This window comes from Ambystoma mexicanum, chromosome 6q (genome assembly GCF_040938575.1).
Source record: "Ambystoma mexicanum isolate Mex_15411 chromosome 6q, UKY_AmexF1_1, whole genome shotgun sequence".
In the NCBI taxonomy this organism is placed as follows: domain Eukaryota; kingdom Metazoa; phylum Chordata; class Amphibia; order Caudata; family Ambystomatidae; genus Ambystoma; species Ambystoma mexicanum.
The window spans coordinates 1,600,563,688-1,600,577,707 of NC_090937.1; the positions used below are offsets into that span (position 1 = coordinate 1,600,563,688).

General features: G+C 46.4%; 1 long non-coding RNA gene across 1 annotated transcript in view; it reads left to right on the plus strand.

Moving 5' to 3' along the window:
• Positions 1–14,020, plus strand: part of LOC138516886 (uncharacterized) — a 412,135-nt gene that overhangs the window by 98,111 nt on the left and 300,004 nt on the right. The window lies entirely within an intron of this gene.

A 14,020-nucleotide genomic window follows, 5' to 3' on the forward strand; every position in this document is an offset into this window, starting at 1 on the left:
TAGGTCAAAGGATCGAATCAAAAGGATCTATGTATGTATGTATGTATGTATATATTTTTATAAAGCGCCGGTAGCCCGAGGGCATCAGGGCGCTTGAACATTACAACATAGAAGAGAAGAAAGCAGGCATAAAGAGACGCAAAACAGTTGGCATGGAAGACCTGACAGCCACTAGCGTTAGAGATCTTATCTGAAGAGGAGTGTCTTCATCCGTTTCCTAAATACAAGGTGGTTTGCTTCTGACCTCAGTGAATCGGGAAGGCTGTTCCACAATTTAGGTGCCAGTACCAGAAAAGATCTACCCAACCCCGATTTCTAAATACAATAGGGTCGAATCAAAAGGACCTAAAACAAAAGGGTTGATTTTTTTTGGGGGGGGGGGTCCCTTTTGGAGGGGGGGGGGTAAACCCCAAAAATCCGTATTTGGTTTAAAAATCACTTTTTTTTCCTATACGGAAACCCAAAAAAAAAAATTAAAAAAAACAAAATTCGACCCTTTTGTTTTAGGTGCTATTGACTCGACCCTATTGCATTCGAACCTTTTGCATTCAAACCTTTGACCGGACACCGTGCTAGACCTAGATCGACTCATCACCAGCCCATCACACTGCTGCTGCTCCATGTCACATGTCTGGTGCTGCAGCAACTACTGGTACAGGCTAGTAGTGGGATGGATGGGGAAAGCATCGGCTGAGGCACAGGATGCAGACCCCTGCACTAGAGTGGCCTTCAGTCTGAGTACATGATACATTCCAGAATATCATGGACAGCCGTGTGATACGGGAAGGTGGAGATCATTCTCAGGTCCATGAAGGCCAAAGGACTCAGTCACAAGGCCAATCGTCCAGCTGTAAAGGGAGTTTTGGCAGCCAATGAGTATTAAGCAGCAACGTTTTGCGATATGCATGTAACACACACAGCACTTGCATAGTTGTACTTCAATAACCCATACCACCTTGCAGCATGGCCTAGATAAACACTTGTTGCATGCATTCGATCACTGTTAAAAGAAGTGACACCTGTTCATGACACACCCTTATGCACGGTTATGCTATGATTCATTGCTATACTTCGTTCTGTTATTTTATGAAATGTATTATGGTATGTTCATTAGCCTTGTGCTGTACTATGTAAGTATGCTGTGCTATGGTACTCTACGCTATGCTTCTTTTATTACACTATGGCATGCTGTGCTGGTTCATGTTATGTTTCGCTATGCTATGCTAATGCTAGGTGATGTTATGGAATGTTTGCTATGGTGTGAACAATACACTTGTGAGCAATCTACTGAATTATTTTCTTAACTTCAAAGAGATGCACTAGCTTGTCAGATAGCACAGCAAGTTGAGTGCTCATTCTGACATCTGTGCACAGCTTGCTGATACGGGTTCAAATCCTGTCAGGGCCAACTCAGTCCTTTATCCTTTGGAGATCGAAGAATTGAGTACCACGGAGTGGGATAATAATATCAACTTAGATACCTGAGGGTTTGTAGCGCTATATAAAACTATATGTTATTAGATAATATTATTACAAGGCGCCTGCCGCCCTGACACTGAACTCTGTGTCCCAACCTGCTGCCATGGGGACACCAAGAATCTGGCCGCACCACACGTATGTGCATTTTTGGTTCTTTAGCCCGAGGGTGCGCTGACAAATGTTAATAAATTGCAATGGGTGTTATGTACGTGTGCGCTGCAATACAGGCATGCCAAGCAACAATCACGTCAAGATGGCTTACCATTTTATTTATTTATTGTTTGCTTGTTAGGCGAACAATACGTAAATCAATAAAATGGCCTGCCCTATGCTGGCTCGCCGCTCAGGAACATCTGCAGGCCCTACGTCATGATTTCTCGAACTGCCTGCTCATGCCCAGTGTCAGCCTTGTACGTATGTTTTACTCCGTGGGGAACATTATGAGTATGGTGGTAATGGTTAAAAAAAAAGTGATATTGTAAATACCACATGTTTTTTTAAATAAGACCTAAATTATGAGTTGCGGTCAAGAGTGATATTTCCTGCCTGTGGTACATAGAAAAGTACTGCATGGGGCTAAAATAACTCATATTACCCCATACAGTACTTTCAATGACCCCCTTGCCTGCAGGAAATACTCCATACAATCCCAACTCATAATTAGGCAGTATTTAAAACGTACTGGAAATGACACAGTGTATTACAGGTAACACCAGACTCTGACTCATGAGGTCCTGTGTGATTATCAAGATTACGGGCCTGGTCCTTCTAATTGACCCGGTGCACCCCAGCATTGTATTACTTCTGAGGGTTGCAAATGGTTGGGAGGGAAATCCATCACCTTCGGAGAAGCTCTATGCAGCATATGCGGTCGTTGCTGTGCAGGGCCCAAGTTCCCACAGAGAATACATTGAAATTCACTCTCTTTGTATTGTGGCCACAACCCAATGATAATATAGTACAGCTCCCAGTACTACTGCTAATGTTCTTACAGTGCAGCTCAAAAACAAGGAATGATAACAAACAACATATTGCAGCTCACGCAACCAACCAATGGTCACATAGTTGCCAACATGTTCCATTCCAATCTGGTGCTTATCCAGTCCAGGTCTTTTCTTTGCATTCTGGGACTTCTAGTTCTGCTTATCTCTTTATAAAACTCAGACTACAAGTCCCCACATTTAAAGAAAAAACACGGACTGCAATCGCCCACAGAGACAGAGTGGAATGGATCATGTTGGCAAATGTGTGTTCAGAGCATTGCGGTCTCCAGCAAGTACAAATTAGTTCCATCCCCAACACATACCAACCAATGTTTGCAGTGCTGATCACCCGAAACAACCAACATCCAACCTCATTGTGGGTCCAAAATGTGGTAATCGTTTTTTGAAACACATACAGCTGGACTCCAAATCCATGCCGCCTGAATTCCCTGGGACACAGATGGAAGGAAAACCGAAGACAACGTAATGAGCCCCCTACGTAGCTGCGAGGGACCCTTTGGTTACATATAATGGGACTACATGACGGGTGACGCAGCGCCATCCCAATCCTTGGACCCGTACTACAAAGACTAGCAAAGACTAAAGAATACATGGTACGCACGTCGGAGCAAAGATTGGAGCGCCTCACACCAACACCAAAGGCAGCGCATTAAAAGCTCATGCGAGCATTGTATTCACGATGATAAAGGGTCGGGAAACACCTGCGAAGGCAGAGCGCCCCCTAACAGCCTGATAAACACGAGTTCCACGGCACCCTATCATAATATAGTCCGAAAACATCTGGGGTACTCACTTTGATGACAGAAAAACATTTCGGAACTGGAAGACCCTGTGCTGTGCACAGTAAAAATCAACATAACAGCACTGAAAACAGCACTCCTGGAGGGCACAATACTGGCCTCATACCTACGCCATCCTGAATTCCCAAGTGGGAAACTGCGCATTGGGGGACAAGAGCCACATAGTACTGGAAGCAAACACCTGGTAAAAAATCCATGGATGAAGAAATGTACAAAGTCACTTCAGGGTTCAACACTGAGGCAAATGAAAATCACTAGTAAACACCAAACGCCACTGCCTTCAAAGGAGTAGGAGTGCCAAATTACAACAAAACGGAACATCCACAGAAATAGCCACTGATGAGAACCGTGACGCACATGACTAGAACGATGACAAAGATGCTGGTCCCTCTTTGACACCTCTTGAATGAAACAATCTCAAACAGACAGTCCTCTGCTTACGTTGTGTCCAACTAACCACCAAGACCAAATCTAGAGATTCGTGGCGCACTCGCTCTCCCTCTCGAAAGGGCTTCCAGACAGACTTCTGCCTTTGTATGTGGTGGGGGGCTACCTCCGTGACTAGAAGCATGAACACAAGACAACCAGGCCCGGGCGGCGGCATGGTCTCCTGGTGTCCTCCTGGCTCAGTGACTCCTGAGTCCTGGCTCTGGGTCCTCGGTCCTGGCAAGGGCCCAGGCCCAGCCAGGCCCCAGGAGGTGTGTGGACACTACCAGTGGACGGCGCCGCCGTTCCAGGCCAGCCAGGCCGGACCAGACCTTGGAATCTTCACACTGCTTAAGTTTCACGGTCAGAGAGTGTCCACTTACTTGATTGTGAAGTCGGCTGCTGGTGGGCACTCTCTGTCTCCTGTCGGAGCCTGGGGGGGGCAGTGGCAGACAGGCAGGCACTATTGTGAGTGAAAAAGCAGGGCCCAGTCCCCAGAAACTAGGCTGCATGAAAGCAGTGCGGCAGGCTCTCTCGAAGACCAAAGCCATGCCTAGACACCTTCAGTTCACAGTAACTCGTGAACAAAGGTGGCGCTGCGCTGCCTCCTGTGGCAATAACAACACGTCACCATGTCAGTCAGAACAGCCAATGAAAACTGCACATTCTGGTTACTATACAGAATTTATCAAAATACTCCATAGTAATTACAGAATGGTAGTTTTCATTGCTGTTTGCAACAGTTTGTTGTTGCATTGCAATTGCTGTCCTCGGGGCTCTCACAAGGGTTGGTACAGGGTGGAGGCACTGCTGCAAACAGGAGATGCAAGAAACCTCCCCTTGAGTTTGTGTGGAGGAAACAAATATGCTTTATTACTACAACTGCAAATCAACTACAGCAAAGTTAGATTTCTCTACTGAAGAGAGGTTTATGCCAGACTAACTTTTGTTTCATATGCATAAATATATGTAGGATGACATGACAGCGTGTGGTGCATGAGGAGAACCCTGCCCCTGTGTGCGCATTAAAACACTCATCATACACAGACAGATAGATGAGGTACAGTAGAGGCTGGTGAATTTCTGAACTGAAGAGCCTTAAATGTTTGCACCAATTATGCAGGATCGACAGAGCACAGTAAGGCAAAACAAACCAACAAAGGGGCGCTTGAGGGGGTTTCTCACTCCCACGAAAATGTTTGAAACATTGGGTTAAAATGATGCATTTTACAGCACTTTCTTTGCAAATTGGGTAGAAAGCCATACAGTTTGCAATTGGTTTTGTATGGTAGAACATGGAACAACCTAACAGTTGCAAGTCACCAACCTTTGCCCACAACATATGCCAGTATAAAAATATATTCATGCTGGTTGTTCCAATGTATGTGCATCCAGGCTGCACCAATATATGCCAGTATTACCATGCAAGGACTCCCAGCCAGTTAAAATGCCATGCCCCAGAAAGCATGTCCAGGCTGGCTGTGCACCATAAGTGTTATTACTGGCTAGACTTGCCAACATTCAATGTGGTCCAGTTTAGCCCCGTAGCAACACTTATGTTTGCTTTGGTCATGTCTTAACTTCTGGGCTCAGCTTTTAGATGGCCCACGCCTCCAGTGATTAGCATAGCATTATGAAATTAAATAGCCACTGAATTGGGGTGGTATGACTAATGGCCAAAGGGAATACGAAACTGATATTCAGTTTCCTTAAAGGGCTCATGGAATTGGGAAGGAAGTGGGAGCAGGACTAGACGAAGATGCGTCAGTGGTGGTGGGGGCCCATTTCATCTTGATGTTGGCGGGGCATCCCTTGCCTTACCGTTTGGGAAAATAGGCAAAGGCGCCTATGGAGTGCTTAAATCAATAATGAAATCAAAAGGATGCAGAAAGGTGGTTAAAAGCTGCAGACTATCAGTGGGCCTCATTACGATCGTGGCGGTCCGGAAATAACGGTGGCGGTAAACCCGCCGCCACCGTTGTTTCCGGACCGCCTGATCCCGACCCCTGCAGGCGGGAGGTGATGTTCCCGCCAGGTCTGACCTGGCGGGTTTAACACCGCCCGCCTGCAGGCGGACGAGGAAACACCGGCAGCATTACAAGATGCTGCCGGTGTTTCCATGATCCCGATTCCCATTGAGTCCCATAGGACTCAATGGGAATGGGGATTTACACCATTCCGCCTCCGTGATTCCCGGAAAACCGGGGTTGTGATGCCCCGGTAATTCCGGGAGTCACGGAGGCGGAATGGTAATACGAGTCCGGCGTTAACCAGGCGGTTTTACCGCCTCGGTTAACGCCGGACTCGTAATGAGGCCCAGTATGTTTCTGTGTCATAAGACTGCCAATATGGGGCAGCTTCTTGAGGGACCCTTTCAACTGTAAAAGCTGAAAGGCCCAGACACCATCCCTCAGTGGAGAGTCCAAAAGCGTAATTATTTTATTGACCCCACTCGTTAGCCGCTTTCAAAACTGTCATCTAGCCCCAAAAATGGTGAGGCTGGCTGCGCCCCTGGCTAGCTGACGTACAGAGCCATAGCGGATGGAACAGGACACAGACGTTAAATGGTGCCTGGGCTTTGCTGTTAATAAAGGTCTTTCAATAAATAAAACATTTCACTTTTAGCACCTGCATTCATATGCATACATTTGTACGCAATTGAAATCATGATGTGGGGTTAGCACTTGCATGCACGGGGATTGATAAGAAGGCAAGTGGGGACATGGGACATAAGACAGCTCATTCTCACACCAGTCCATAAGTGTGACATTTCAGAAATGAAGGAGAGGGTTAACTGCTTGTAACATTGAAGCATCGCCAGAATAATCTCATTTGAATGCACAATTTAGTTAGATGCTCCCACACAAGTAAGTTAGCCTCTGCCTAATAGCTTTTGAAGTTAGCGCCTCTCCAAAATTTAGGTCTTAGCTCCTCCACCTGAAATTGTATCTTAGGTGCAACCCTGATGCCATGCACGCACTCCTAAATTTAGTGGCCTGTTGGCCGATAAATGTAGGAGTTGGGGCTGGCACACACATACATTTTTACCTATGCATTCATCCACCAGTCATACAACTCCTTGCATGCACGCATACATAAAACCAAACAGCATTGACACAAACAAACACCAACATACAGGGTCGGACTGGAACAAAAAATCTCCCCGGGCACCAAAAATAAAAGTGTTCCACATTTCCCAAGTGGTCCAGAGGCCCTCAAGAAGACATGCTAATAAAGTACTGAGGATAAAGTTTCCGGAAAGTTTCAACAGGTCACCACTTTCCAGTCCTGGGCTTCCTTTTTTGCAAATCACATGAATCGTTTAGTTATGTCTAATTGAAGTTAAAAAACTACAGCTCCCAGAATACATTGTTATTTCATGAAAGCACAGGACTGGGAAATGGTGTGCATAGACTTTGGAGTCATTTTATACCACCAAACTGATGGATGGATTGCCACAGTCTGAACCCTACAAGTGCACTTCAAAATGAAAAGTTGATCAACTGAAAACCCATTTTGATAGGTTATTATCACCCACTTTACTGGCTAAATATTATTTCCATAACTAAGGTTTATGTTACATCTGATTATCACAGGGCATAGAAGTGAGAAGAATAAACAAACAAAAAGGCTAATCTGTCAAGCAATCCTGGGATGTGAAAATACATGTTTAAAAATGGAATCCATTTCTCTTTAACACTTCACAATACTGCTGAATGCAAGGGACTTAACCGCATGAGAGTACTGTAAAATAATGTCTCATTTTTAGAAGGCTCAACCGGAGAAACGCGGTCCCCTGCTGAGAGCCCTATGAACACCGTTCTTCCTACACATAGAACGCAGGACGACCTTCACGGGACGCTTACAGAGCTGAGAGACATACCACGCCAGGCAGACTCACGCGGCAAGAACAGTGAGTAAGTTTGCAGCGGACTGCCCCTGCCCCGGCCACAGACGTACTAAGGCATAGCATTTGCCTAAAAAGAAAATCCCTTCCCGGGCAGGGTGGGAGCCGATCCTCCCCCACCCCCGGAAGCAGAGACCCGACCACACCAGCTCATTTTATGCGCACCCACACCTGCGGAAGCAGCGCGTATGACAACACGTGTACTACGATCCGCAGGTCCACACTAAAGCAGATTGAAAGCCGTTCAGCGCTGTGATAAAACACGGCAGGATTGAAGGAAATAGAGGAGGGTGAATCAATCAAGAAAGAAAACAGCACAGAAACCCATACACATAGATATAAGCCAAACAGCAGGCCTCAATCCTGGAATCATACTGAAGGCACCCAGACCAGCAGAGGGTAGAACTCAGCTCGGTACACTACGCCAGAGAGGTGCTGAAGAGATCAGTGATTATCAGGATCACCTAGTAACTTGTTGTGAGTGGCACTAGCGGGCAACCCTAATTGAAGGAGGTTGCTTTTCTCCCTGCATGGATGAGGCCTAGCTTAACTGAGATGCAGGAAGAAACCCAATGGCGACCTTGGGGATCATGGGATAGGTGGAGCCACCAGACTCATACTAAATACACAGTCAGGTCAAGTGGTCACCGACACAGCTTCAATGAGCATTACAGGACCTCAGCGGTGGACTGCACCACCGATCCCACCAGATACACTCTCCTGTAGGTCACGAGGGGAGATTGATGAGGGGAGGTTGTGCCACCACCCAGTAAAGATAGTTCACAAACTCAACCATTGAAGACCCTTTGCAGTGATCATCAGTGGAACCTTTATGAAGCAAATCTAGAGGGTTCACGATCTCGAAATTCAGAGGGTCGTTCTGGTGAGAGACCAAAGAAATTGCCCCCTGCCCCCTTGAAAGGGGAACCCCCGGAACTTAAAATCCCCCCTCACTACTTATGAGCAGAGAGGAAGTAAGTGAAAGGTAAAGACCCCATCCTCGACCAATGAGTAGGAGTCAAGAAATCTGCAAGCTGAAGAAATACGCAAGCTGAAGAAAACCTGACGACTTAACACCCTCTACGCAACGGCAACTGGCCGATAGATCTATGGACATAAAACAAAAACTTGCAGTGTTTCGCTTTCTCCCACACCAAGCTGACCTCAGTCAGTCTCAACACAACAAAAAGGCAACACCAGAGACGGAGGCAGCCGCAACCAAAGGGGATGTAGCAACTCTACTGAACGAAATTAAAAGCATGAGGGCAGATATTGGTGGGAAGGTCGATAGAATCACATAAAGAATCGACAAGATGGAAGAAAGGTTAGAGGAATCCCAAATAGATGTACGAATCTCTGAGATAGAAGCACGGGAGGAAAAATATAATTTGAAGATGGACGATTTTGAAAATCGGGAAAGGCGAAACAACATACGCATCTTTGATATCCCATACAAGGAGGGAGAAACAGAACGAGACCTCAAAAACAACCTCCACACGATCATGAAGGTCCTGTTCATAGATGACTCCATCAATGAACCCAAAATCGACCGCATACATAGAGCTGGAGGGGCGGCAGGAGGCCCGAAGACTGTGTTAGTACAATTCCACAACTATGCAGATAAGGCGAGGGTCCTTGAGAAAGCCATCCGCACCCCACAGATCCTCCTTGGCACAATGAGAGTATCGATATTCCAAGATTTATCGTCATTGACACTCGCTATGAGAATAATGTGCATGCCGCTCACCAAATGGCTGACAGAGAAAGGAATTTGATACAGGTGGGGCTACCCATTCTCACTCACCTTTGAGTGGGAAGGGACGACAATGAGACTGCGAACGAAGAAGAACATTCAGACCTGCACGGCCGATCTGCTGGGGCATCAAGAAGGTAAGGAGACCGAAGGTGGAACACAGAAGAGGACAGACAATGGCGCACACAGGAACAAAGACGCGGGCAAATGCAGGGATCCAGGAAAGTCAGAAGGATGAATGATTCCCCCACCGCTGAGCATTAACAATATTGACACTGCACCAGAAGATTGTCAGGAAGGAATGTGTGAACTATAAGTTGCCCCGGGGTATCCAACGGGAAATCAAACACTGGATGGCAGACGATTGAGGTGACAAAAGGAACCATGGATCTTCCAGCTGGAGGAAGAATTGGTGTGAAGATGCATTGACACCTCAAACAAGGTACCATGGGGGTGGCAGAGACATATACCGTTCCCAATCAATGAGAAGGGGAGGCGGGTAAGAAGGGGCTCAGAGGTTAATTGAATGTTTATTGATAGGACCAAGGGGTGTTTCCGGTCCTCACTGGTGGTCCGACTCCAGCTAAGAGAAGCAGAACAGGCTGGTTCAGACGCCACGCAAGAAAGGGGGAGGGGATTTGGGGTGTGGGAGTGTCGGGTACAAGGTGTCTCGCGAATACATGAAGTTCGATCTTTTGGTTACCATGAGGAAATGGGGTGTGTTGAGGTCCGTTTTGGGCTCCCGAAACATACTGTATAGGTAATGGCGACGACGAGCAAATCCACGATAGGGACACTTTCCAGGATCTGTACGCTCAATGTTAAGGGGCTCAATTCTCCCACAAAGAGATCCCTGGTCAGCAGAGAATTTCGGAGGTACGGAATGAATGTGCTATTCCTCCAAGAGACCAAGTATGCACGAGGTAAGGAATACAGAATCTTACAACCCAGAGTGGGAAAAGAATATTGGGGATCAGGACCCCTCAAAAAAGCAGGGCTGGGGATATTGGTCAAGGTAAGCCTCAATCTAGAAGTTACCAAGGTATGGATGGATGTTGAGGGAAGAGTGTTAATGGTGGTGGGCACCATGAACGGTTTAACAATCACTTTAGCAACCCTTTACGCCCCTAACATGAAACAAGCCGGGTTTTTCACAATGCACCATATCTAAGATTATGTTGGAAGCCACAGGTCATGTGATAATAGGAGGTGACTTCAACTGGTGGGCGGATATTAAAATGGACTGGCAAACACCTACCCCAGATCCCAATGAACCTGCTGACGCAGGACAAATAGCGGTGGCGGAAATGATGCAGAAATATGGGCTGCAACATATATGGCGAGAATTACACCCAGACACCACAGGTTACACTTTTTACTCTACACCTAATCGTACATACACCAGAATTGACTACATATACGTCTCTGGAGAACTGGCCGAGGTGACTAACAACTCAGAGATTGAGCCAGTCACTTAATAAGATCACGATATGGTCACAGTAGCGCTAGACATGGGAACACTACCGCGCAGACAAAAGAAGTGGAGATGTGATGAGACTCTCTGGAAAGGCCCGGTTTTTCCAGCAGAGATGGAAAGTGAAATAGAAGAATATTTTAAGGTTTATGACAAAGGTGGGGTATCTAAAAGAACAGTGTGGGAAGCGGGGAAAGCCACGTGGCGAGGGAAGTTGATCAGTGAAGGCGCTAGCAAGAGAAGGTAAAAGGCCCTATTCGAGAACAAATTGAGGAAGGAGATAGCACATTTAGACTGGGAGGTACAAACCGCTGCTGGTGACAGAGAGGAAAAAATGAGCTTAGCTAGACAGAAACGGGTCGAGCTCCGCCTCTTTGAAGGAGCCCAGATAGTCTGGAAGCTACAGCTGCTTAAACAGAAACACTATGAGAAGAGAGACAAAGCAGCCACACTATTGGCTGCGAGGTTGAGGGATCAAAGAGTGAATATGGCCAGAAATCCAAGGGAACGAACATACCAGAAGCATTCACAGCGTTCTATGAAAAACTATATGAATCCGAGGTGATGCAGGGTAATTCAGAAATAGAGGAATATTTGAATGCGGTGGGAATGCCAGTTCTCACCTGTGAGGAGACAGATGCCTTAGGTGCCCGGATTATAGCCGATGAAGTAGAAAAAGCGGTAAAGAGGCTGTCTCTAGGGAAGGCCCTGGGAAATTATGGTTACTCGGTGGGTTTTTACAAAACCTTCTTGGCCCCAATCCTCCCCTTCCTAGTGAGCTTATTTAATGACATATTAGAAACAGGGACAGCACCTGACTCCTTCTCCGAGGCTCTGATCTCCGTCATGTCCAAGGAGGGGAGAGACCCTAAACGATGTGGATCATACCACCCAATCTCATTACTCAATGTAGATGCCAAAATATAGACAAGAATCCTAGAATCCCGATTAGAGACATATATGCCCTGGCTCATAAACCCTGATCAAGTCGGTTTCATCCTAGGGAGACAGGGATCGGCACCATGCGTAAAAACCTACATTTAATACATGAAGCGAAGAGGATGGCGGGAGACCCGGCCCTCCTATCTGATGCTGAGAAAGCTTTCGACAGAGTTGAGTGGGGATTTCTTGAGACAGTTCTCAAGATTGTATGACTGGGCGAAAGGTTTAGGAGAGGAGTAAAGGTGGTCTACATGTCTCCAAAAGCACCGGTATCGGTCAATTCTGAATACTCACGATGGTTTGCCCTAGGGCGGGGCACTAGACAAGGCTGTCCTCTGTCCACATTATTATTTTCCCTATCGCTCGAACCTCCGGCGCGCAAAATTAGGTCAGATCGCTCAGTTGCAGGAATGCAGATACAGGTGATGGAATATAAGGTGGCATTATATGCCGATGATTTGCTGTTGCATGTTACAAACCCACTAACCTCCATTCCAAGAGACATCCAATTAATAGAACACTATGGGCTCCTCTCCGGATTCAAAATTAATAAAGCAAAGTATATCTTATTCCCCCTGAAAGAACTCACCCAACAAGATATCAACAGGTACTCAGTAGTGGGTCTCACAATAACAAACACCACTTTATGATACCTGGGGATTAATTTAGTGAGAGATTTGAACACATTATACGCGGCCGACTTCCCCCACTCCTGAATAAATTCCAATCAGACTTGAGTAGATGGCAAAAACTTACGATTTCATGGATGGGTAGATTAAATGCTATTAAGATGGTATGTCTCCCTAGGTTCCTATACCCCTTCCAGATGCTTCCGATAAAGATGCCCAATTCATTTTTTGAAATCCCATACTAAGATTCCTGTGGGAAGGGAAGAAACCGAGAGTTGCTTACGGTGTTCTAACGCTACCCAAGGAGAGGGGAGGGGTTGGACTACCTGACCTCGAAAGATACTACAGGGCGACACAGTTACGGATCTTAATACCCCACCTAAGAAATCTAAAGCATCTGCAATGGGTGAACCTTGACAACCACAGCTTCACTCCTGTCACTCAGGCAGAGTGGCTTTGGGTACCGAGGAACAAGTTGACACGTAGGATCCGACAGCATCCAATTTATGGGAACTATTTGGGAAATACGGAGAGAGGGACTGAGCATGAGATGCATAACTACTTGGCCATCCCCACTGAGGCACATCTGGGCACCAGGAATTTGAGAGGAGATCCCATAGCAGGTTTCAAAAGTGGTTTGAAGCGGGTCTTGAAAGGGTCTTGAAAGGGTGGGACAACTCTGGAGGGTTGGGGGCGAATTCATCACGATTGCTGAACTTGACAACGCATTGAATATAGGAAGAATATCAGTCTTCCACTTCCTTCAACTTAAAGGTGCATTGTCAAAGGGGGCATGGAAAGAGAAAATACAAAGGGACCTCACCCCCCTTGAGTCACTCCTGGACTCCATCACTCAAACCAAGGGGCTGATCACAATGATGTTCAAAGCTCTGATAGATGCTGGAATGGGATCCACGAACAAGCTCAAAGAAAAGTGGGAGTCAGATATGAACCTGGAAATTGACTCAAAGTTATGATCTAAGATGTGCAAGGGAACTTCCACGGTATCGATCACCACCCAATACAAACTACATGCACCCAAACTCCTACACAGATGTCAATACGATCCCTACAGAATGTCAAAAATGTTTCAAACAGTGAGCCCACTATGCTGGCGGGAGTGTGGGGAGCGAGAAAACTATTGGCACATGTGGTGGAAATGCTACCGAATAAGAATATTCTGGAGGAGGGTCTAGGGTGGATCAAGACTATGAAGGGAATCTAACGGGAATGGGAGCCTTTATTTGTCTCGATTGGATTGGAAAGGGAAGAGAATGGATTCAGGAGGACAAAGGGTCTGACTGCCCCCCTGTTGTTGGCGGCCCGCGCATGTGTAGTTATCAAATGGAAAGCAACCATAGCTACGAGCAAGAATGAGTGGGTGAAAGGTGCCACAGGAATATGTTTGATGGAAAAGATCACTGCGGCTTTGCACAGGAAGGCTGTACAATACGAAGCCTTGTGGCAAGACTTTGTAGAAAAATATATCACTAGTCCCCAGACAAATACAATCGCCCCGACCCCAACCCGAGAGAACAAAGGGTATGCAGTGAAAAACAGGTATAGAAATGATATGTGGACCAGGGAATACCCAGTATATGTGGAA